Source organism: Lagopus leucura, unplaced genomic scaffold (assembly GCF_019238085.1).
Source record: "Lagopus leucura isolate 7727_CA_CO unplaced genomic scaffold, USGS_WTPT01 Super-Scaffold_100157, whole genome shotgun sequence".
Classification (NCBI taxonomy): domain Eukaryota; kingdom Metazoa; phylum Chordata; class Aves; order Galliformes; family Phasianidae; genus Lagopus; species Lagopus leucura.
This window is the reverse complement of record NW_024962334.1, coordinates 24,038,524-24,061,932: the sequence shown is the minus strand read 5'-3', so window position 1 is coordinate 24,061,932 and position 23,409 is coordinate 24,038,524. Positions and strand designations below refer to the sequence as shown.

At 36.2% G+C, this 23,409-nt stretch overlaps 1 long non-coding RNA gene across 1 annotated transcript; it reads right to left on the bottom strand.

Annotated features, from left to right (window-relative positions):
- Window positions 1–9,695: 9,695 nt before the first annotated feature.
- On the bottom strand, window positions 9,696–21,590 carry LOC122189523. The gene is made up of 3 exons (XR_006181844.1): window positions 21,574–21,590; window positions 10,278–10,344; window positions 9,696–9,770 (listed from the first exon to the last, which is right to left on the bottom strand). It is a non-coding gene; the product is annotated as an uncharacterized LOC122189523 (long non-coding RNA).
- Between the last annotated feature and the right edge of the window lie 1,819 nt (window positions 21,591–23,409).

Sequence of the window (23,409 nt, the reverse complement as noted above, 5' to 3'; positions counted from 1 at the left end):
TGGGAAGTTCACAGAAACAGAGCTGAAGTACGGCTCAAAGTCAGATGGCAAACATTAAAATGTTTGCTTTTTAGATGTGTCATTTCATTGCTTCTAGAAAGGTCCCTTTGACCACATCCCCCAGTCCTGTATAGGCATGGCACTGCCAAAGACTGCCCAGCTCCACAAAAACATTGACAGCATTAGAAAACATTGAAGACAGACATAGAAAGTGTTTAGATATTCTCATTTAAGTGTTTAAATTTAAATTTTACTTAGATCTTATTTAAATGTTTAGCTGTACTGTTAAACGTTGTAGTCATATGTGTCACATTACGTAAGTACTACAAGCATTCTAAAAGATATTCTGCTTTTAGGAACAGCTTCCTCAACTAGCTTACTATATTTAATGAACACCAAAGACAGACATAGGAAGGGGAACTGAAAATGTGAAAATGGTGCTTACTGTGCTAAGATACGCACAGATTTCCATGTACCCAGGGAACCTGCATCCTCACGCATACTTGTGCTGTTATTTTTTTACTATCATTAAGCAGTCCACTCTAGCAGATATCACAGTCAACTGTGCCATCCAAAGGCATGTTCCTACCCTCTTTCAGGTTAGAAGATACATGCATTTAGATTTCCACTGTCAAAAACATTATCACAGTGGGTAAAATTTCTGAACAAAATTCAAGAATACAACAGCTTTCTTGGTTATCCTATGACCTATGGACATCAAATAACATGTAAGCCATATCTGTGGAGTCTGAAAATTTCATTGTACAGGAGATCTGAACATACAGTGTGAAGCGTTTAATCTCCAGAGTGAGCAAGTGCTCTTCCCTGTGCTTATTTCAAGGCACCAAATCCACTAGACCTAACTCATTCCCACATAAATATAACATTAATCTTTCCAGTAACTTCAGGAAACATTTAGTTTCATGTATTCAGGATACTTAAGATTCAACCATCTTAAATACATAAGCTGTTGGTAGATCTTTCTTCTTTCTGACAAAATAAGATGCAGCTATCATCTTAGAATGGCTATTGCTTTCATAGGATGAAATTCTCAGCCTAAATTGAAAAAAAAAAAATCTATCTATAAGTCAGAAGTGTATGAATTCTGAAGCTCTCTGTAAGTTCCTTTTTGCATAGCCCTTTGTACATCAAATGTACTAGATTCAAAGAAAAGGAGAGTGGGTCAGGAATTTGAGTCCAACTACACCCTTCTTGGTTATAATTATCACCAAAAAAGGGGAGTAAAAATGGAATTTGCCTAATAGTTCTACTGATGTGGAAAACAGAAAGGAAGCCAGATAATGTGACTGTAATAAATATAGTAAAGCCTTGCCAATGAAATGAATAGGTACATTCTTAGTAAGTAAAAATGTGTGGTATACTTGTTGAAATGGAAAAGAGTATTTAGACATTGTGCAAGGCTGCTCTAGAAATTTAAGTATGCAGTTACAAATGCTCTAAAGTAATGTGTTAACATTGTAGAACTTATTACAAAATTCTGAAGACAGATATTGTTAACAAGCATAAGCTCTCAGAGCTATTTAATTCAACAAGAAATGTGAGCTGCAGAAGCTCTCCATTCTAGTCTTAACCAAGGGTATTTGCTAGGCATATAACCATGTCCCTCAGTACTACATCTAGATGTTTCTTGAACTCCTGCAGGGACAGTGACTCAACCACCATCCTGGGCAGTCTGTTTCAGCACTTGACTACTCTTTCAGAGAATAAATTATTCCTCGTGTCCAACCTGAACCTCCTCTGACACAACTTGAGGCCATTCCCTCAAGTCCTATTGCTAGTTACGCAAGAGGAGAGTCTGACATCCACCTTGCAACAACTTCCTTTCAGGTATTTGTAGAGAGACTCTCCCCTGAGCCTCCTCTTCTGCCAACTAAACAATTTCAGTTCCCTCAGCTGCTCCTCATTAGACCTGTGCTCCAGACCCCTCACCAGCTTTGCTGCCTTTCTCTGGACATACTTCAAGGTCTTGATATTTTTCTTGTAGTGAGTGGCTCAAAACTCAACACAGTAATTAAGGTACTGCTTCACCAGAGCTGAGTTCAGGGGGACAATCACCTTCCTGTTCCTGCTGACTACACTATTTCTGGTACAAGCCAGGATGCCATTTACCTCCTTGGCTACTTGAACACAGTGCTGGCTCATGTTTGGCAAAGTGTCAACTGACACTCCCAGATTCGTTTCTTCCACACAACCTTTCAGCCACAGATGTTTAAAAAAAAAAAAAAAAAAAAAGCATTAAGAACCTCAGCCTTTTCCTTATCTTCAGCAGTCATGTTCTCTGCCACATCCAATAATGGATACAGATTCTCCTTACTCCTCCTTTTACTATTTATGTATTTATAATTTTTTTTCGTTCTCTTTTACTACAGTGGCTAAAATCATTTAAGTGGATACTATAAAATATTGCAGAATTCAGAAATCTGAGAGGTTTGGTTATACTGCAAAATAAACTAAAAAAGATGAGGTATTGCATATTAATTTTGATTAGAATTAGAATATTTGGATCATTTAATCAATATCATAGTACAATTATTGTCCACTAATAATTCCATATTCTTCTCTGAAGCTGAAGGCAACCTTCTCTTACAATCTCTTGTGTCTTCCCTGTCTTATACAGAAAGTTGCCCAATTAGGTCTTTAGGTACATATATTAAAATGCAATAAACACACACATACAAATGTCTCTTACTTTTTATAGTAAAAGCTTTAAAAACTAAGAAGGAGAAAAAACCCAACCTGCCAGCAATCCAGTTTAATCAATAATATTTTCCTGAACTTCTGAATAAAATTAAACCAGATAAATTCAGATGAGTTGGCTAGCATGAAAAATGCAGATTGCTGTTGACAGGTAGGTCTTTGTTATAAATGAGAGTGAACGATATTAAGTTTGCCTCAGTCAAATTGACTGTCATTTGTATATGTAATGTCCAAAACAAGATATTAAGCGAGAATTTTAGAAGTAGACAAATTATTAATTTATAAAAAAATATGCAATAGAATGAAGGTCTCCTTTATTACCTATAGAGTATCTGCTTTATGTATTGTCAAGCCAATCTGTGGAAATGAAGTTTTCTATTTGTCAGTTTTTAGAATTCTTAAATACATATTCTGAAAATGACAGAAAATAGTATGAAAATATGATGCGTTTTAAGCAAAAAAAAAAAAAAAAAAAAAAAAAAGCTCATTTATCTAAGTCAGGAAAAAGATAAATAGATAATTAGGAAATAGATAAATAGATATATAGGAAATAGATAAAAAGTGCAGTGTTCTAAATTAAGAGAGAGATGAGTGAATACATGTTTTTCTTTTCTGCTAATTGTGTTGAAAGAAAAGTTTGAGAACAAATGGTGATCATATTTGGAAACCGAAAATTCAATAAAAGATACTTGTTTAGAATCATTGAGACATTTTAAGTTGCAAGATGTCCAAAGTGTTGACGTACTTAAAAAGACAAAAATTCTAGCAGAGACTCATTTGCTACTCAAAAAGCAAGGTGAACTGTTAAGCCCATTTTGTTGCAATGCCAGAAGATGCATTAGCAAACACCACATGCTTGAGCATATCTCTATTATTAAGACAGTGACAGTCACTACTGCTCTCGTGGCCTCTGTGTCTGTCCTCTCACAGAACCCATGATGTGTCCAGTTGAACTTCTAATTGTTCAGTGAGAGAAAAGCTGCTTTTATGATTTGCTGAAAAATTAAACAACAACAAAAGAAAAAGCCCAAACCACAAACACACACACACCCCTCCAAAACAAAACGAACCCACCCAGAAGTTAACTAGCACAAATATCTTAAGAAACAAATAATGAGCAGTGTACTGTTTTTATTTTACTCACTACCTAAGTACTCCCATTTATCATCCTGACCTGACAGAAGTTTAGGCCAGAACCAAAGATCTCTGTTTCTAAAGGACCATCCCCATCCTTCCCAGATTATTGACTGTAATTTGGTCAGGCTCATTTCTCCTCACTGCCTCAAACATTGGGCCAAATACATCACAGATGAACTTGATCACCACAAAGAAGCCATACAATACTTTCCTTCCACATTGTCTAAGAATACCATCATGGGCTGCAGTTAGTTACCTAATCTGTAGTGAGCTAAGATGCTCTTACGTTGGTAAAATTGTAATGTCTATCTAGAAAATAAATAAAAATTATACAGAAAAGAATTAAATTCAACAGATTCTCAACCTATTAACTGGCAGAAGTCCATCAGTTACTTCAGAGCACCGTTCCCTTTTCAGTCTTTGCCTTCTCTTATAGAAAAAATAGTGTACAAAAAGGCAAGACAACATCTGGACTGCACTATAGGGCTTAGCCCTCTTCCAGGGACCAAAGAAAACTCCTAAAATTCAGAGCAAAAACAATACTGACAATTATATTATCACATAATAAACAAGCTAATCAACACAATTCTTAAAAGTTCGCTTTCGGAAAAAGAAAGAATCTGCAGCTGATTCTGAAACAAAAGAGATGAAATAAGTAGCAGATAATTCTCAGGATGACTGTTGTTACTTAGTAGCACTGAGGATCTTTTGCTTTCTTGTGGCAGGGACTATAGAGGGGGCATGGGATGCTGGGTGGAGGTGGAGCCAGGCCAGATGGCCTGGATTGGCCAAGGGGATAATCCATACCTTGTGACATCATGTGAAAGGCCATAAAACTGTGGATTGTTGGCTAAGGGAGGTAGCTGCTGCTCAGAGATTAGCTGGGTAAGCTGGGTATTACTGGGAGTCAGCTGGCAGGTAGTAAGACTATATAAATATATATACAGATACATAACTATGTATTTGTACAAACTTTTTTTTTTTTTTTTTTTTTTTTTTAACTCTCTTCATTTTCTGTCTTTACCTAAACACACTGGCTCTATTCCTTTCCTCTCCCCAGCAATTTCTCCTCCCATCCACTGCGTGGGGAAGTGAACAAATGGCTGCCTGCTTGTTTAGATAACAACAATGTAGTACTATCGTTTTAAAGTAGTGTGAAATTTAAGAAATTTCAGACATTATTAAAGCCTGAGAATATTAGGTAAGATGATTTTTTAAGTTCAAAATGCACTTTTTACAGATTTATGTTCTCAGACTATTTTGACTTATTTGAAACTGTAAGTCTTCATATGTTGATGAAATTAAATTATAGAATGGCTTAAGTTGAATGGGACCTTAAAGATCATCTAGTTCCAATTCTTCTGCCATGGGCAGGGCTACCAAATCCTAGACCATTCTGCCCAGGGCCCCATCCAGTCTGACCTTGAATGATTCCAGGGATGAGCCATCCATAGCTTCTCTGGGCAACATGCTTCCAGTGCCTCATTACTCTCTGAATAAAAAAAATCTCTTAATATCTAGTCTAAACCTATACTCCTTCAGTTTAAAACCATTAACCCTTGATCTATCCCTACAATTTTTCAAAGAAGGACAAAGCACATCTCATTTTACCCAATCTGTAAACAATTAAGATAGTTTAGTATGAAGAAAACAGACATCTTTAATGAAATAAAATCACATAAGAACAGAAACAATATACTAACCAGTCACTGACATGCACTTATTTCAGTGCAAAATTCTTAGCTTGAGCAGTGAAAACTACAACACCTGGAATTCATTTGCAGTGATTAAATATCTGTGTTGTTACACAGAAGTGAAATCCAATTCCATAAACTTTTGCAAAAAATTTCAAAAAGCCTCAGATTTATTCTTGGAAAGACAAGGAAACAGAGTGCTCAAAGACTGACAGACTGAAAGTGATGAGAACACGAAAGGTAATTTCTAAGTTTTATTGCCAGATGTTTTTGAATTAAAGGGTTCCAGACAGTATGCCAGACAAGCAGCTATTGAAGTAAGGACAAGAAGAATGGAATAGCTTGTCCCTACGCTTACAAAATCTAAGCCTCACTTTTCTCTCTGATCACTGCCTTATTGTTTTGGTAATTTGCTTAATTTTTAATGACATGGGCTTCAAATCAACATAGAAATCCTTCCCAAAGATTCTTGTGCATCTTAGGATGGGTTTCTCTTCGAGTTTTGTTACCATCAGTGTTGAATCAGCTTCCACAAGATTAAAGCCTTTCTTATGCTCTGACATTTCTTGACATTTCCTGTATTTCTGATTGATCCAGCAGGAATTCCAGTTAATCAGGTTGGGATAGGTCATTAATTCCAAAGAGCTAGAAAAGGCAGGTTGAAAACATAGCATTTAGGTAAGAACATTAAATTAGCCTAACGATTAACTTTTTTTCCTTCATTTGATTGATGCTAGATGAATTTAACCCATCTCTCCTACCCACACCTAATAACTCCATTTAATCTGTTCAACAGAACCTAGCTCCTTTGCTCATCTGTTCAACATGTGCCCCTATTCATCCTTTGCACCTGATCCATGGAAATGAAAGGATAAAAAAAGTGGTAGTTTGTTCTCCCCACCCACTGAAATGTGAGGAAAATTATTTCCAAACAAAGCCATCAAAGAGTTCTTTAAAACTGTGTAATTAGAGATAAAATTAAATTTAGTAACAGTTCACCAAACCATAAATCCCTGGACTTTGAAATTCTTCTGGAGAGGTTAATAGAGGAGCATCTTTTGATCACAGAATCACAGAATTGCAGGGGTTGGAAGGGACCTCCAGAGATCATCGAGTCCAACCCCCCTGCCAAAGCAGGTTCCCTACAGCAGGTCGCACAGGTCGGCATCCAGGCAGGTCTTGAACATCTCCAGAGAAGGAGACTCCACCACCTCCCTGGGCAGCCTGTTCCAGTGCTCCGTCACCTCACTGTAAAGAAGTTCTTGCGCATGTTTGTGCGGAACTTCCTATGCTCCAGTTTCCAGCCGTTTCCCCTTGTCCTGTCTCCACTCACCACTGAAAAGAGTCCGGCCTCGCCATTCTGCCCCCCACACCTTAGATATTTATAGACCTGGATCAGGTCCCCTCTCAGTCTCCTTTTCTCAAGGCTGAACAGACCCAGTTCACTCAGCCTTTCTTCATAGGGGAGATGCTCCAGGCCCTTCACCATCCTCGTGGCCCTTTTGATGATGATGAAATTCACTATACTCACTGTCTTCAATGGATCTCACTTCTGCATCGATAGCAACTACTCCCTCATTCATACAAGTAAGCAAATAAAAATAGCTAATTGAGCTATTTCCTCTACTGAAGGGGAAGAAAGAATTACTGCTATTTTTATCTATAGTAGCTGAGTACCTTCTGATTACTTAGAAAAAATTGAATGAAATGGGTCATGAAATTTATCTGAAAGAGAAACCACATCACAGCAGAATACCTGAAAACATTTTGAACTTTGTGTGGAGTTAGACCACTGTTATCAATGAAAGCATTAAAACACTTAAATGCACTTTTAAAATCATCTACCAAACTACCATTAGCAATTTTAACAGGCTGAAGATATATTTAATGTTTTACCTGAAATATTGAGGAGAGAAAACAACCTGAACAAAAGGGAGTTTTCTGAAAAAGCAGCAGAATTTTCCGCTCAGTGCAGACAAATGATAAGAATATTGCCATGTCAGGACTTCTTCCAGAGTTCAAGAATCCATTGGAAATATCATCTATAATGTCTGTTTATTTAGAGGCTCAAAAGTGAAGCTTACACTTGTTAAGAATTGCAGTCAACTCTTGCCCTTAGACTGCTGCCAGCCTTTGAAATATAACTGAATAACTCTACCTTTTTGCTACTCCAAGAGACCACTAGTTTTTGCTAGACGTTCAGCAATTGCTAGGGTGAAAGCGTTGAGCAATAGAATGGATAAGAAGAATATTAACACAGATTTTTGAAGCTGCCATTTGTTGGTTTCTTCAAAATTCAGTTATTCTCCTGTGAACTTCTGCATGAAAATATGTTAGTTTCTTCAAGACACAAATGACATTTTGGTCTGCTGTTGAGTTTTGAAACCCAACTGATGTATTTCGATTTTATTGCACTGTGAGAATAAAGAAAGAATTCCAATAGATCAGAAGAATATCTACATAATTTATATTTTCATAAGACAGGACATTATTTTTCAAGACGTAATAGTCATACCTTACAAACCACAAAAGTTTTATTTGCCTAGTATAATTTGGAGACTAGAGATAATAGCCTAACCTGGTGCAAAACTCTCACTGCAATGCCATATTCTGTTTCCTATAATGTCATATTGTCATTGATTATACGCACACTCAAAACTGGTGTAACATTGTCACAGATTATGCTTTGAGGGGACATGAAAGAAAATGATTTCACGGCTGGTGAACTGAAATAGATGGATGACATACCATTTGATCAAGAAGTGGAAATGGATAAAGTTTTTTTTGAAATACCTTGAAGAAACCTCATAACTGCAGGCCCAATTTCTTAAGTGGAATTTGAATCACAGTGATATCTGTTGGAAAGGGAACATGTTTGAATATAGGGAAACAAGACAATTTATGTAGTACATCAAGGACAATTTTTTGCATGCTGTGGAGATGCATGGACAGTAAGCCTACTTGAGATAGCTGCTATTTATATGTAAGAAAGAATGGAGAACTGTGGGAGTTAAGGGTAACTTTGGTAAAACTGTCAATCAAACAGTAGATTTTAAGATTCTGAGAGGCAAGAGGAAGTCAAGTAGTAGAAAAGTGATCAAACCGAAGGCTACTCTCCTGAAGACTGCGTTCAAGAATCTGATAGTCAAAAATCTCGAGAGGTGACCATGAAAGACAAATGGCCCAAAAGAATTAGTTGACAATAGCAGTCAACTCAAAGTACAAAAATCATTCATAGCAATGCGTGAAAGGTCAAGCATAGAAAGCCAGCTTGGTTGAAAGGAGAGCCCATGGAGCAAGGAAGAAGCAAGGTACATAGTTTGCAGGTAGGGAATTTACAATTAGATACTAGGAAGAAATCTCCCTAATGAAGGCAATCATACAAATTAGAGGCATAGCACCATCCCCATTCTTAAAAATATTTTAAACACAACTGGTTGAAGTCCAATCTAAATTCAGATATGGACCTTTGCGGGTCTTCAAGAATCACAGTATTTTGTGACTCTTAGATGCCTGAATATTTCACTAAAACTCCATTAAAATGATCTACATTAGTAATAAAAATGAAAATGAAAGACACGAAAGCTTCACAGTAAGCAATTTTTTTTAGAAGATCAAAAATCTTAAAAATGTTAATGGTGAAATCTACCAAATACGTACAAAAGAATTCAAGACAAGAAAAGATTGAACTACAGTCCCATTTCCTGTTCAAACATAGTATGTATTTCTCACACTGCAGTCTAATTCTCATGGTGAAACTAGACAAAATACTGTCAAAAACTGAGAACATCATTTTAACAATTCAATTACTGATAGCTTTCACCCTAGTAATTTCTGTGCATCTAGGAGAAGAAAAAGATATTTGGAACTCCCTCACGATGGCATAAAGGAATTTGAGATTTGGATGCCAACTCACTTGGGTGCCTTTGGAAATGTGACTGTTTATACAAGGTTCCCCGTTCCCCCTTCCCTCCTTTTCTTCCCCCCCCCCCCCCAAGTACAAAGGGCATTTAATAATGGGGAAAAAGTATCCCAGATTATGTAGTCAAACTGTTGCAAGTGACTGCTTCATCTGTCATTTGCTCTATCAGTTGGCATGCCTGCAGATAAAGAAGTTGTAGTGCCATGAGATGAGTAAGAAATTGGGTCCAATATAGTACGCTAGCAGACTGATTCTCTCTCTCACACGCCTTCATATTGTGTGGGACTGCCAAACCCAATCTAGAAGAAATAGCGGATTTGAATGTTAGAAGAGATGAGAGTTGGGGGATGGGGGGAGTATAATAATATCATTAAAGTTCCCTGCACTTCTAACTTTAATTCAAAATATGGATAAGTAGCTCAAGGAGCTTTAGCATTTTTTTTCCCCTCTTTTTTTTTTTTCCTTTTTTTTTTTTCTCACTTTATTATTATTAAGATGAAAGATTTTCATTCTTATTTATGAAGGCAAAATCAGAACAGTAAAGATTATTTTAAAGGAAGGAAAAAATGGATTTAAAGATGAGTCACATAGTTCTATTCACTGAAACTGCACCTCTTAATTAGGTGTTACATCTACAACTGCTTCATTTATAGAAGTTTTCAGTTCAGAAATACACTTCTATATCTCTCCATACTTATGCTTCTATAAATACTATTCTTTTGGTGAATACTGTCAGCTAGAAAAAGAACCAGGCTCGGTAATCTGCAAATTCCTTGCAAAACGTTGACAAACAAGTACTCACAAACCTGAAGAAACTAAGTTTCTCAGAAGCAGTACCTCCCCACTTCACATACTGGGACTCCTTTTATTAAGCTAAAACATTAAAAGGACAATGGTATCAAATACACTTTAGAAAACTTTGAATTTTCCTATTAAATAAACTATTTAAGAACATTATTATATTTACCAGGGTATTTTATCAGCAGCTGAGCTGCTGCAGCATAAATGTAGTGGTTTCTTTGCTCCCTTCAGACACCTCTTAGTTGACACATCTGGTGGCAAGGGAGAGGAGGGTCTGTGAGGTGAGGCTGGGGCCTGGTACAAAGATTTGCTTATCTTGGTGCATATGAACAACCTCCTCACTCCTCTGGTGCCCATTAGAATACTCCCATGAGACCCATCAATTCACTCTGAGGCTTTTATTCCCTAAAATAACAGCACTTCATTTACTAATTTCTTCCCAAGAACACACTCTAGGCTTGCTCCAAACTATATTTAAAATGCATCTTGGAAAGAGCAAGGTACCATCCACCAGTATATCTGGCCTTGCTTAAGAGACTTCTGCTAGAAGTCAGAGGATGAGTGTAGAGGTCCTTCCAGGTAGAAATGGTTTGAGGCCATCTCTCACCATGCAAGTGCCTTTAGCTCTATCCCAATTGATTAAAGGGTTGACTTACCAGTCAACCTTGTTCGTAAAGTTTTTTTTTTTTTTTTTTTTTTAAACAAAAAATAAATAATCTGGTCCCTATCTACCCCCAACCTCCTTACTACTCTCGTTTAATTCTTTCTCCAAATTTGCAAATTTTCAGTCTTCAGAAAACAGACCGTGTGCCAAATGGCACACACACACTAACCCTCCACTCTGGTCTGTTTAAAAGGTTCATCCCATTTGTATTCACCAAGAGTAGCACACGTCCTCTCACGGGGCCGGGGCACCACTGCTTTGGAGCTAGTCTTTCAGCTGGTAATAAATAACTGCTGACTCGGAGGCAACTACTCCTATTCACCTCAGCTAGAGAGCTATCCCCAGTGCCAAAATGTCAATCTGATGATCTATTTCCTAAAATTCCTTCTGGGCATTGATTCTTTTCCCCTTCCTCCTTGATGCTGCTGCATGAAGCTGTTAGGCTACATTAAATGTTGCAGACTGATTTTAACAATGAACATACTGATTCTTTACATCAGCTTTTGTGGGTAAAGTAAAAAGTGATTATTCAGCATGAGAAGACAGTGTATAACTGATGGATAATAAATACATCTGACTGATTACCCAGTGTCAGTGCTAAGATTATTTTGTTAGAATAAACTTAATATAGAGAGATCTTTAACTACACTTTATCTATCCGCAAAAATTCTGCAGGTATTTGATTATGTCAATATTTGACACTGTAATACAAAAGTTACACATAAGTTTAAAAATTATATATCAGACACAGATATATTTCACATCTTATTTCAGCTGAACTTTACTATCCATTAAAGTGATTAATTTGGTGTGCATGCATGGGACAGAACTGGTATCCATCTTTTTACCAAAAAGCTGGAAGTGGAGCTTGACCTCTTTTGGCAAGTCTTCTGATAAGGTCACTTATCTTGACATGGGATAATTCCTATGCACATATTAGGCTAAATCTTTTAGGCTCCCCTTTTCCCCTTGCCCCAAGATTAACAGCTTCTTTCTTTTTCTTCCTGCCTCTCTGCCTCGCTATATAGCAGTAAGATTTGGAGCATTTTCCTTCAAAAACAAAGAAATGCATTTTAGTGCTTATTTTGTAAAGTACTGAAAGTGTTCAACTATTCACTGCTTCTATCAGATCCTTTAGACTAGTATAGACTAACCAGTGAAGCTAACAGGAACACAAGGAGCTTAAAGTGGATGAGCATAGCTGCATATGCATAATGCATAGTTACTGTTATATCAGTTACAAAATTTTGATTTCCGTGGCCTTTTTTCCTGTATTTGTGGTTACTATTTCATTAAAGTTGTAATTATTCTCCAAGATTATCTTTCAGAGTTATTCCCTCTTCACAACTCCACAAAGCAATGATGCAATGAACTCGAAAGATAACAAATTTTGCATGTTAAAGATTTAACCTTGGCGTCCTTAAATTCAGAATTTTGCCTTAGCAGGGACTGCAGGACTGCACAACTAACAATGCTACTTAACCTACTATTATAAGAATCCTTTCTTTTTCTCCTATTTTTTTGTGCTTACCTAACAGGCATTTTATTAAGCTATAGAGCTACAAGAGTTTTCATGCTTTGCTTTACGCTGTGGAAACATTAGCAAATGAAATAAATTTGACTTTGGCTTTCCAGCACTTTGAATTGTAAATTATTTATAATACACAAAGAAACACTTTGTAAATAACAGGAAAGCACCAGAAATCAAATACAGATTGTAGTATTTAGTCTCATCTTGCCATTGTTAACTATTTCAGTCCCACAACATGGTTCAATAAATCAAGTACACTGTTAAGACATTTATCCTAAAGGAATTAGAAAACAGCAGAAATAAATGAAGCTGTGACAACTACAAAGGGAAACCCAGAGAAGGAGAGAAAAAAAAAAAAAAAATGCTCCTGTGAGCAGATGATAAAGCAGATGCTGTAAAACAACAAGGGGATAGCACCATTTCTTCTTCAGAATTGATGATTGTTTGATAAACATCTATTCATGCTCCTGGAAAACCCTGTCCATCAGTGCATATCAGTACAAATTAATGATGACATCTCCTGATTAAACTTGCTGTGCTGTGAAATGTGATGTATTATCTGCATGGCAATAAATGAACAAATGCTTGCAGGGAGTGAGCAAACTAGTACATCCACAAATCTCAGGTTAGATCCCAACTCCTGCCAATGGTGAAGGAGGGGTTTAATTGGTGAAATCAGCCAATTGTGCTGTGGATTTTGCAGGCAAGAACTTTTTGTTTTGTTCATTAAAGTGAGACACCTAAACATTACTATAAAAGTATAAGATAACAAATTTCAAAATATGCAGTGATATTTCTGTAGCCTTCCTCAAGTAAAACCTTAAATAATGTATGCCACGTACATCAACAAGAAGTTCCTCTTTGGAATAAACTGAATACTACTAATGCAGTAGGGGCAAGATCACAACATGGCCCAATAGGAACTTTGAGTGAAGTGATTTCTCAGTAAGGATTTGTGAGGTTTAATCTATAAGAGTCAAAGTAAAATAATCTTAAACTTAGGATTTCTATGTCATTGAAAGAAAAAAAAAGTAAAAGCACTTTAACTTTACTAAAACATTTCTGACACAAGTGTTGAATAAGCCTTACTTCTCAAAAAGAGAGCTGTTCAGCTGAAGTTAGGCTACCTCCTACAATGGGTACTTTTTAAGTAGACTTTTTGTTTAATATATACTAAAGAAATAAAGGTTTTAATTAAAGCTACCTTTTATAGAATGCATTGCACTTCAGTGCTGTTGCAAGTAACACATTAATTTCCCCTGACTCCAAGTAATATCACTTTTTCTCTTGTCTGGGTGAGCACTAATGGGAAATAACAGGTTGGGGCCGTAATACCAAGGTAGCTTACTGGAAAAGTTATGACAAACTCTGAACCTCTTGTTATCTAGTTTTAATATATATACTTCTTTACTCCTGCAGACTTCTTCCATCAAAGTTATGGAATGAGCCTTAACAAAGAACATCTTCTCACTAAAGGAATGAAAATGATGCCACCACAGTGAATACAGCATACGAAAAGGAAGGTGTATATACTTCATCCCAGAAGTTAGCACTGCTGTCATTCTGTAGGCTATAGGAAGGCACTGTAAGCCATGGATCTGTCTTGTGACTTCATGTGCTTGTATTTGGCATTTATGTTACAGACCTGTATGTCCATGTCATTAATGGGGTAAAATAGCTTATATCATTGCTCAAGTGAAAAATCAAGCGTATAATATTTTTGCCTCTATTTAGATATCACCTCTGGCAAAAATTAAATGTTAATTTACTTTCACATAGCCAGTTTCCATATAACATACAGGAGAGGGAGGAAGAATCTGACTTTAGTCTATTCAGCATCTCTATAAAAAACCAGAAAGTTTACAAGGTTTGGGACTTTTATTTATTTATCTTAATTCTGCAGTTACAAACATTTACGGGGCCCTTACGGGACAAAAAGTACAATCTTTTTACATGTTATGGTTTTTGTCTTTTGCCAGCAGAACGTGAAATAGATGAAAGAGATGCAAAACAGAAAGCCAAAAATTTGAGAGAATAAATCCTCTAGCTGGGTTCATGTTCTCAGCAGATCATGTATAAAAGGGACCTACAGTATAGTCAGTGGGCTATAAATGCATCTGGCAATGAAAATTACTTGGATGTATGCTACTGTAATATTTAAATGTAGTTATGAACCAGAAACACTTGTCAGACGTTACAATGTCACAGAACACAGAGAAGGCCCTGTGCAACTCTTCCCCCCAGCCCACCCCACTCACCTAATAAATCTTGTAAGTTAACAACAGGTGAGACAACAGTTAAATGTAAATATGTGGAAAGAAAGCAGTTTCTGATTTCTCTGGTAATACATAAATAGATCTTTTTGCAGATATTTGGAGGAAGGATTTGAAAGAAGAAAACAGTGACTTTTTAGATATTTCCAGAATAATTTTATTCAAAGATGGTAAAGTCTAAAAGTCTTTTTCTTTAAACTTTTAAATCTACATTACAAGATAATCATCAGGGCTCCATTAGGATTTACATCACACAAATAGGTACTTTCCTTTGTATTGAACAGATTGTATAGAACGAGAGCTCTAAACCTAGAATGATTTTAGGTACAGATACAAAAATACTTTTTACTAAGGAGGTATAAGCCACTAAGGCCATCTAACTGAGCCTAATTTAATGGGTAATGGAGAAGGATATTAGGGTACAGTATCTGAGAGAGGAAGAGACTGCAAACTGATGACCCAGGAATCTTGTAGAGGTAAACTCTAAATGGATCTGAATAGACAAGAAAATACAAAGACTGATGGAAATACAAAATAACAAACACTTTAATTAAAGTGTGTGAACAAAGCAAAGGAAACAATCTAGCAGAAGGAAAATAAACTGATGGAATACCAAAAATTCGAAAGGTTGAGAAGAATGCAGACAATCAATTATTTTATGACCAAAGGTAAAGATTCAGTAGGGATGAGCAGCAGTCAAATACTGTCAGGTCAGCATAGTGACATGCATGGGAGCAACTGAATGAAGCTAAACAAATAAGGTTAAGAACCACATACCTCTCAGCATTCAGTAAGGCAATGTCACAATAAAAATGGTTACTTTAAAAAATTGCTTTCACTTCTCCTTTACTGCTCAATGAAATAATTTAAAGTCATAATGCCACATGCAACATTTTTCGAAGCCTCAGTAATTCTATTCCTTAGTATCTAAAGAAAGTTAACAATATTTAGGAAGTATTTCTTTGGTCTTATGGAAAGTTACTGCTGGTCCTTCTCAGATTATATTTTGTGGCATTTTCTGCTCCAGAACTGTGTTGTTCTTATGTTTATCTCTGCTGCTTTAAGCTATTAATTGACAATCAAATAACACTGAAATGAATGAGCTGTGAGATCGGCTTTGTATCTTGGGGTAGCTTGAGCTTGAAGATGCACAATAACCATCAAGTATGACGAAACAGTGGTCAAAAGTGTACAGACATTAAAAGATACTGAAAACAGAAAGCTGTATGTAAATGCAAGAGAGTGACTACTTCGTACACAGTTTGCATACCTCTGATGTATCACTTTGTAATCAAGGTTTGTACACATACTTGCTTTTTTAAAAAAACAATGTGTTTTTTTTTTTAATAGCACCAAGCATGAAAGATTTAAGCATGGTAAAGTCTTGACTCACTATGTGTCACTGCTGTTCTAGGCATAAAAGACAAGAAATCCAACTGCAGCAGCTAGCTACTTTAGGAAAAAAAATAATTAGGAGTGGGTTGTGTTATGCTGTAAACATAGACATAGTTTTGCAGCACTGTGTGGGGACCACTTAGGGCAAAGATACAAAATTTGATACCTGTTAACTGAGAAAAAATGAATTAAACAAATAGTGACTGCTGCTGTGTTTATGTATCTTACAGAAAAGTCGCTTCTCATTGAGGAACATCTACACAGGTTGCTTGGAAAATAATGCTTCCTATTTATTTCCATGAAGACCACAACAGATACACAGAATACAGTAACAGTATTTGATAGAGCAAGTTCTTGGCTACAAAACACCCTTTCAACATAGGCAATTCACATAAATGAGCTGACTAGACACTCCTGCACAGCATGACAGTTGTGCATGGCCATCCTGAACATTGCTTGTCTTTCACATCACTGCCACCACTACTGAAAATGCACTAGCCACAGCCTTACTAAGATCACATCCACTTTTTTTCTCCATAAATGCTCAGCAAGTATTGAAGAATAGAAGCAGTATTTTTTCCTGCAAGGAGAAATTCAATTCCACATATTTACTTCCTACAGGATTCCAAGTCAGACACCATTTTGTTTTGTCAGACCATTCCTTTGCTGTCATCTACCACATGACAACAATACTAAAAGGAATATTGGTGGGAAGGCCCAGTCTCACCTGCTATACCACCAACATCTGGCTCTGATGTTGTGAGCCAATATAATAAAGTAGGAGGGATTACTTTTGGAGCAGCTCTCATACTTTGAGGAGATTGTGTACAGAAGGGGAACCAGATCTGGCAAAACAATCTTCATTCTTACAAAACTGTCTCTGCATGCTCTGATGAGGTCTGTTTCACATGATTGTCCAAATTTCTTTATAAACCATTAAAGCTAAGGTTTAGCTAATTAGTTAAAAGTCCCCCTGAGACATAAAATACATTACATCTTATTTCTTCAAGACCCCCTTGCCCTGTGGTTTTGGATCAAAAGTTGTTTGAGGTTTCTTATAATGCTATTTTGTTGCACTTGTTCAAATCTGCTTTTACACAGCATGCCATTTTGCTGTGTTTTGTAAAGGAAATACACAGCAAAAATAATTGGGAACTGCTTCATATTTATACCTTTTCACTGCATTTGAGATTATATAGTAGCACAAATGACTTGCAGAGGAAGAGTAACCTGTGGCAAGTTTGGTTAAGTATTTATTACCTGTTCATACTCTTTTATTTTTAGATAGATGTCACTCAAGAAACCCATAACATTTAACGCATTTCTGATTTTCTAACAGTTCTTCTCCACCCACCCCCTGCTCCCCTTTTCTATTTTTTCCTTCTGCTTCAGTGCATCTGATCCCCAGTATTCTGCCTTGCTCTCAGTTGAGAAAACAACTGTTCTGGTCATATTTGAATGCTTGACTAGCTCTCATGATAGTACACATTTCTACGCACAGACCAACAGGGAGTAATTGGCATCTGCCTTAAGATTTATTTTTTTGCCCAAGATTCAGCAGGCAAACCAAGGAAAAACTATATATCATCTCACATACAGTATTAACTCTTTGGCAGAGAAAACTGATATATCTGACAAAGTGACAGGATTCCCATCAGAAGAAGAGAACCTTATCTTGTACTGAAGGAACATGACATTTTCTTAATGCCCCATTAACTTCATGTGAATCCACTTACCTCATATCCCAAGACAATAAAAATAAAACCATTGGTTTTGTTGCACCAAGTATTTTAACACTATATCTACTGGGTTAGATATCCTAGCATTTTTTTGTGATAAAGGTGCAGCGACCAGAAGAGAGGCAGCAGAACTGTAGACAGCCTACATGTTTTAAGTAACTGTGAAGTCAAAAGCTTTCATAGATTAGTTATCACACAGTATTAGCCAACAATTCATCCTAAAGTTTAAATGACACACTGAGGACTGCAGGATTTCATGAATTATAGTAATACACATGTGCCTTTACCATTATGATCCAACAACTCTGTCCATTCACTTACAGTGTATTTGGTACCTTAAAAGGAAGTATTGCTCCAAATATGTCTTGTCAATGACTTATTTTGCAGTCCAACAATATTTATCTGTTTTTCACTTTATAATACTTAAATTATAATCCTATAGTAATGAGGTTTTCCTTCTTTAACTGTCTGCCCACTCCATTTTATTTATAAACAGTCAGTTGAGAGAATTATTAAGAAAAATCTTGACTTTTAACTTATCTCATTACCCATTTTCTTTCAGGGAGAAGATAGACCTATATAGATAAATTCACCTGAAACAGGAGGAACTATGAATAAAACAAATCTCCTCAAAGATAACTCATGTACTTAAATAATAAAAATGCAGAGATGTAACTTAAAGACTAGAATTTCACTTGTAGCATTTTAGTCTGGTGACAATTACAGCAGTGTGAAGTCTAAACTTTCATTTCAGGAGCTTGAACAAACGCTAAACATTTTCACATTCTCTTACAGGAATTAAAATTACGTTGAGATTGAAACAAAATATGCCACTTATATTACAATATTAGTTAATAGCTGCATTAATAAAATGCCAATATGAAGTAAAACCTTACACTTCCATTTGACATTCAAGAGTAAAAACATGTTTATATTTAAAATGGCAAGCCTGATTTTTCTCTGAAATGAAAATAGGGGAAAATTACAGCAGTTGAGTAAGATGTGTGCCTCTGTACAGTTCTGTGTATCATTGTGAAACAGACGATAAGAATATTGTTGACCAGACCTAGTGAAAAAATATGAAGCTCTCAATTCTCTTGTCAGTGCAAGGCTTGACTTTACAGAATGGATAGCTGTCCATTACAAGCCTCATGTAAACTGCTTGCACATATCAACAGTTGAACCATTAACAGATTGATTAAAAAGAATGATAAAAAAAAAAATCATTGTTGATTGGTGTAAAAGAGGTGAAAATTCCTTAATCCATGTGTATATACTGCTCTGGGGTAAAACTTAGTATAGCTCATTTTTACCCACAAGTCCTCCCAAACTACCTAGAACTAAAAAGTTGGTGGCATTTCTTTCATTAATGTGCCTGATGGACTGAATTTAAACATATTGAAGTAAAGCTCAGGTCAAATAAAACAGATCTTCCTTCACTTGATTACTTACACGTACACCATAGACAACGAACACTCATCTCTAAATTAAAATTGTATTCTTTGTAATTCTAGAGCAGGAGAAAAGGATTGGAATTCACTTATTCATAAATACACATGAAAAAAATCCACATTCTCCCTTTGTTATTATAATTTTATGGGATAACACCTATGCCTTTTGCAACAGACAACCCAACAGCTGGGCAGAAAGGACAGCAGTAATCCTCATTTTGCAAAATCTGATAGTCTCACTAAGAAACATACAAATCACCTCTTATCTGTCCACAGATGTGATTTTTTTCCTCAGTTAATGTAAATAGACTGACAAGCCTGCAGATTGACAACTTGTATTTTCTTGTTGACAAGCAAAAAAAGAAAAAAAGACCATAAATATTTCACCCAGACAGTAAGCAGCATTCACTTCCCTGTCCAGAAAAGCTACCGATTAGAGCAAATTGATATGTTGCTTCACAGAATGTATGAACCTCAGTTAAATAAATAAACAAATCACATTTACTTCAAGTAGGTCAGCCAGCAGCTAAGTATTTATTTTTAGCCATTATTAACTCTTGACAATAAAAAAAAACCCCTCCAAATCTTTGTTTCCCACTCAGACCTGACAATTCCTAGTGTTCACTATGAAACTCCTGCTTCATCATCAGTATAGCTACCACTTTTCTATAAATAAGAATGCCTGGTGATTATCACTTACTCTTCGCATTAGTCATATTTAAAGAGCGCCCTGAGGTGCTTCTCATGTACTCTCTTTGAATCATGAATCAGAAAGAAAGGAAGCAGTCTCTGAAATACCACCAAGCTGAAATTCTCCATGCTTACAACATATCTATTTATAACTTCAAACTGTAGGGCAGTTTGACAAAATGGAGCTGATGGTCAATATAGAAGTTTACCTTCTTCAGCTATTCTTGTTAAATTAAGATAAACCGATAATGGGAAAGGTCTGTCCATACCCCTACCACACACACACACACAAATACAGTAATTACTACTTAACTAACTTAAACAAAACTTTACTACTATGCAAGATACATTATAATGCATTATTATTTTCTGAAAGAAGTGATGGTACTGAGATTTTCTACTTCATTTTTTTCTTTGCTCTTTTTCTCCTGAAAGATACTGAAGCCACACTTCAATTTCACTCTATGCCTGCAAAGGCAACGGTGCCTACCAAGATACTCATTACTACATTAACATGACTACTCTTCTCCTGTCCTCTCAGCCCCAACTGGAACAGGCACTACAAGAGGTGCAGGACTTGCTGAAAAGCAGAAACTAGTTTTACAAAGAAAAAAATCTGGAAATGGCTCAGTGATGCTGCAGCGGGCACAGTAATTAAACAACCCTATTCCTGCACAGGGCTCCATGAGGCTCCATGAAACCACTGTGAACTTGACAATACTTTTGCTGCATCCAAGTAAAAAGCTATCTGACAACAAGTTGTTTAAATTTTCCTGCCCCAAATATTGTATTCTTCCAAAAGGCTCATTGGCCACAGAACAACTTCACAGGAGAGATCAAATGTGCTTATTTAAAAATTAACATAATATCCAGCAATTGATTGCTAACTAGGGTACATAACCCAGCAGGCCCTCCATAGAAGAAGACCAGGTTTGACAGAAAACAAATAACTTCAACAAACCTGGACAGAGCTTGCACCATCAAATGAGCATTCCTGCACAGCTCGTCCTCAGATCCTCATGTGCCATGAATGTTCACCTATTAGTTTATATCTCTTTAATGGAGATTTAACTTCCAGATCTGGCATGTTGATTTATTTTCCAGCCAGGGGTACTGCAAGGCTTTTACTCACCTCAACAGAACCACAAGAAGTTTCCTTCCTTATATGCAATGAAAACAAAATGCTTTCAGACCTCGTAGAGCTAGAAACAAGTAGCAAATATCTGACAAGAGGCTGGCATATTCTTTACCATTCTTGCATAAAACACGGAGCAGTTCTTCTTGTAACCACCTCAGCTTTCTAAATTCATTTATTAACTTCCCTGCTAACTGCTTAGCAGTTTTGCACAACTTACTTAAAAGCAAGGCCAATTTTTTTTTTTTTTTTTTTTTTTCCAAATTATGAAAGCACCCAGCCTAGAAGATTCTTTACCTGTTTAATTATATGTACGGTTAACAAAAGCACAGTTAGAAGAGTGGTGTGGTTAGGATGGTATTTTACAGGTTTGCAGTTAGAAAGATTATCATGATGGAAGACAATCAAAAATGAAATGCTCACCCATGTCTTAGGCTCACAGTAGAAAATACCAGGAATCTCCAGAAAGAGATCTCTCCTCTATGGCAATCAGCCCTTAAATGAGGTCTAAGAGAGGTACAGCCAGGCTCCACCCCTTCCAGTCACACAGGTGAATTGCCTTCACCTGTGCTCCCATGTCTGACTTAGTCCTTGCCTCAGGTGATCAATCAGTGGTTCAGGCCATGACTCAGCAGTTCCCATACAATTATATATAAGATATTATATATCTTTCTTTCATTCACAAATCTTTCTCCCTTCACTGGAAATGCTGAATGAGGTTCCACTTAGATCTAACTCCTATGACACTCCCCACAAAAGAAAAAAAAAATAAACAAAAAACAACAACACCATCCACATCCCTCATTCTAAGTAGAACAAGACTCCAGATTAATGTAATTAATTTTGTTGGCACATCAATTCTCATTAGTCTCAAATAACTTTACCTGGCCTCTCTGGCCCCACACAATTTTTGTGGTGTGTTTTGTACATTTTTTTGCATATCACTTTTAACATTTGTTTTTTTTTTCATTGCTTAGCAGAGTTCATCTCTGTTCTTCCCTGAATTTCTTGTCTAGAGGTAATTATTCTGGATTTTTTTTTATTTTTTTTTTTTTTCCAGATTTGCAGCCATTTCCTTTAGTCTTCTCCAGACAGGTGATGGATACACTCCTTTAACGTGGCTGCTTCCCAGGAAGTCTTCCTTCCTACGATCTTTGCCAAAGTTATAAGTCCCAGTAACAAGTTGGGATTGAAGTAACATACAGAATTATTGCTAGTATGTTAAATTGTGAATAGACAAGCTTGTTGGAAATGTCTGAACATCCATAGTCTCAGCAATAAAAGAAAAACATCAACTACAAAAAACAAAACAAAACAAAAAAAAAAAACAACAAAAAAAAAACCAAACCAACAAAATAAAACCAACAGAAACAGCAAAAGAAATCAACCACACTCAAAAAAGGATGTTTTTCTCTTAGTTTCTTATAACATCAAACACAGGTACTCTGACTGTAATTACTTCTTTCACTGATATTTTCAAACATGATGACTTGTCGACTTTATTTGCAATAGATAATTTTAAATATTAGGTAATCATTGGTATGACTTACATGTAATAAAACAGAGTTGATAAGAATGAGACTATGTTATAGGTCATCTACTTGTTTCAGAAACTAATATTAAATGTTTCTTAGATCATCAAAGTCCTAAGTGTATTAGCATGTTACCTGATCTAGTGTATGCATACATACTCCAATAATCACAAAACATGACATCTAACCCCCAGCTTTAAATAATTGTGACAGCATACATATAAATACCTTGCAAGTACTGGAAGCAGTAACACTGTATTAGTCTCTGCACCGAATTCTGACTTCAATAGGAACTGAATTGAAAGTGATGCTTTCCTCAGCACACTGGCCACTTGCCACATCCTACTAGGGAGATGAAAATTTTGCCAATTCAGTGCCAGACATAATTTCTACATTGTTATAATTTCCATTCACGTTGTAAATGTCATTAATGAGACCTTAAGGAATACCTCACTGTAAACTGTGGAAGGTTTACAGGTACTACTCTTAATATCCAGTCAATATAAGAACAGTTCATCTATACATACATATATTCATAGCTTCACTTCCTATACAAAAATGTAACTTCACAATGCTAGTTCTGCACACATTGAAGTGCAAGAGAAAAAAAAAAAAAAAAGAAATTCTCTTTCATTACACCAAACATTTCCTTCCATAGAATGTTTTATGTGCTCTAAGCTTTTCATCAACACATTCAGCTTGATCATGGTTTTATATTATTAGAGGC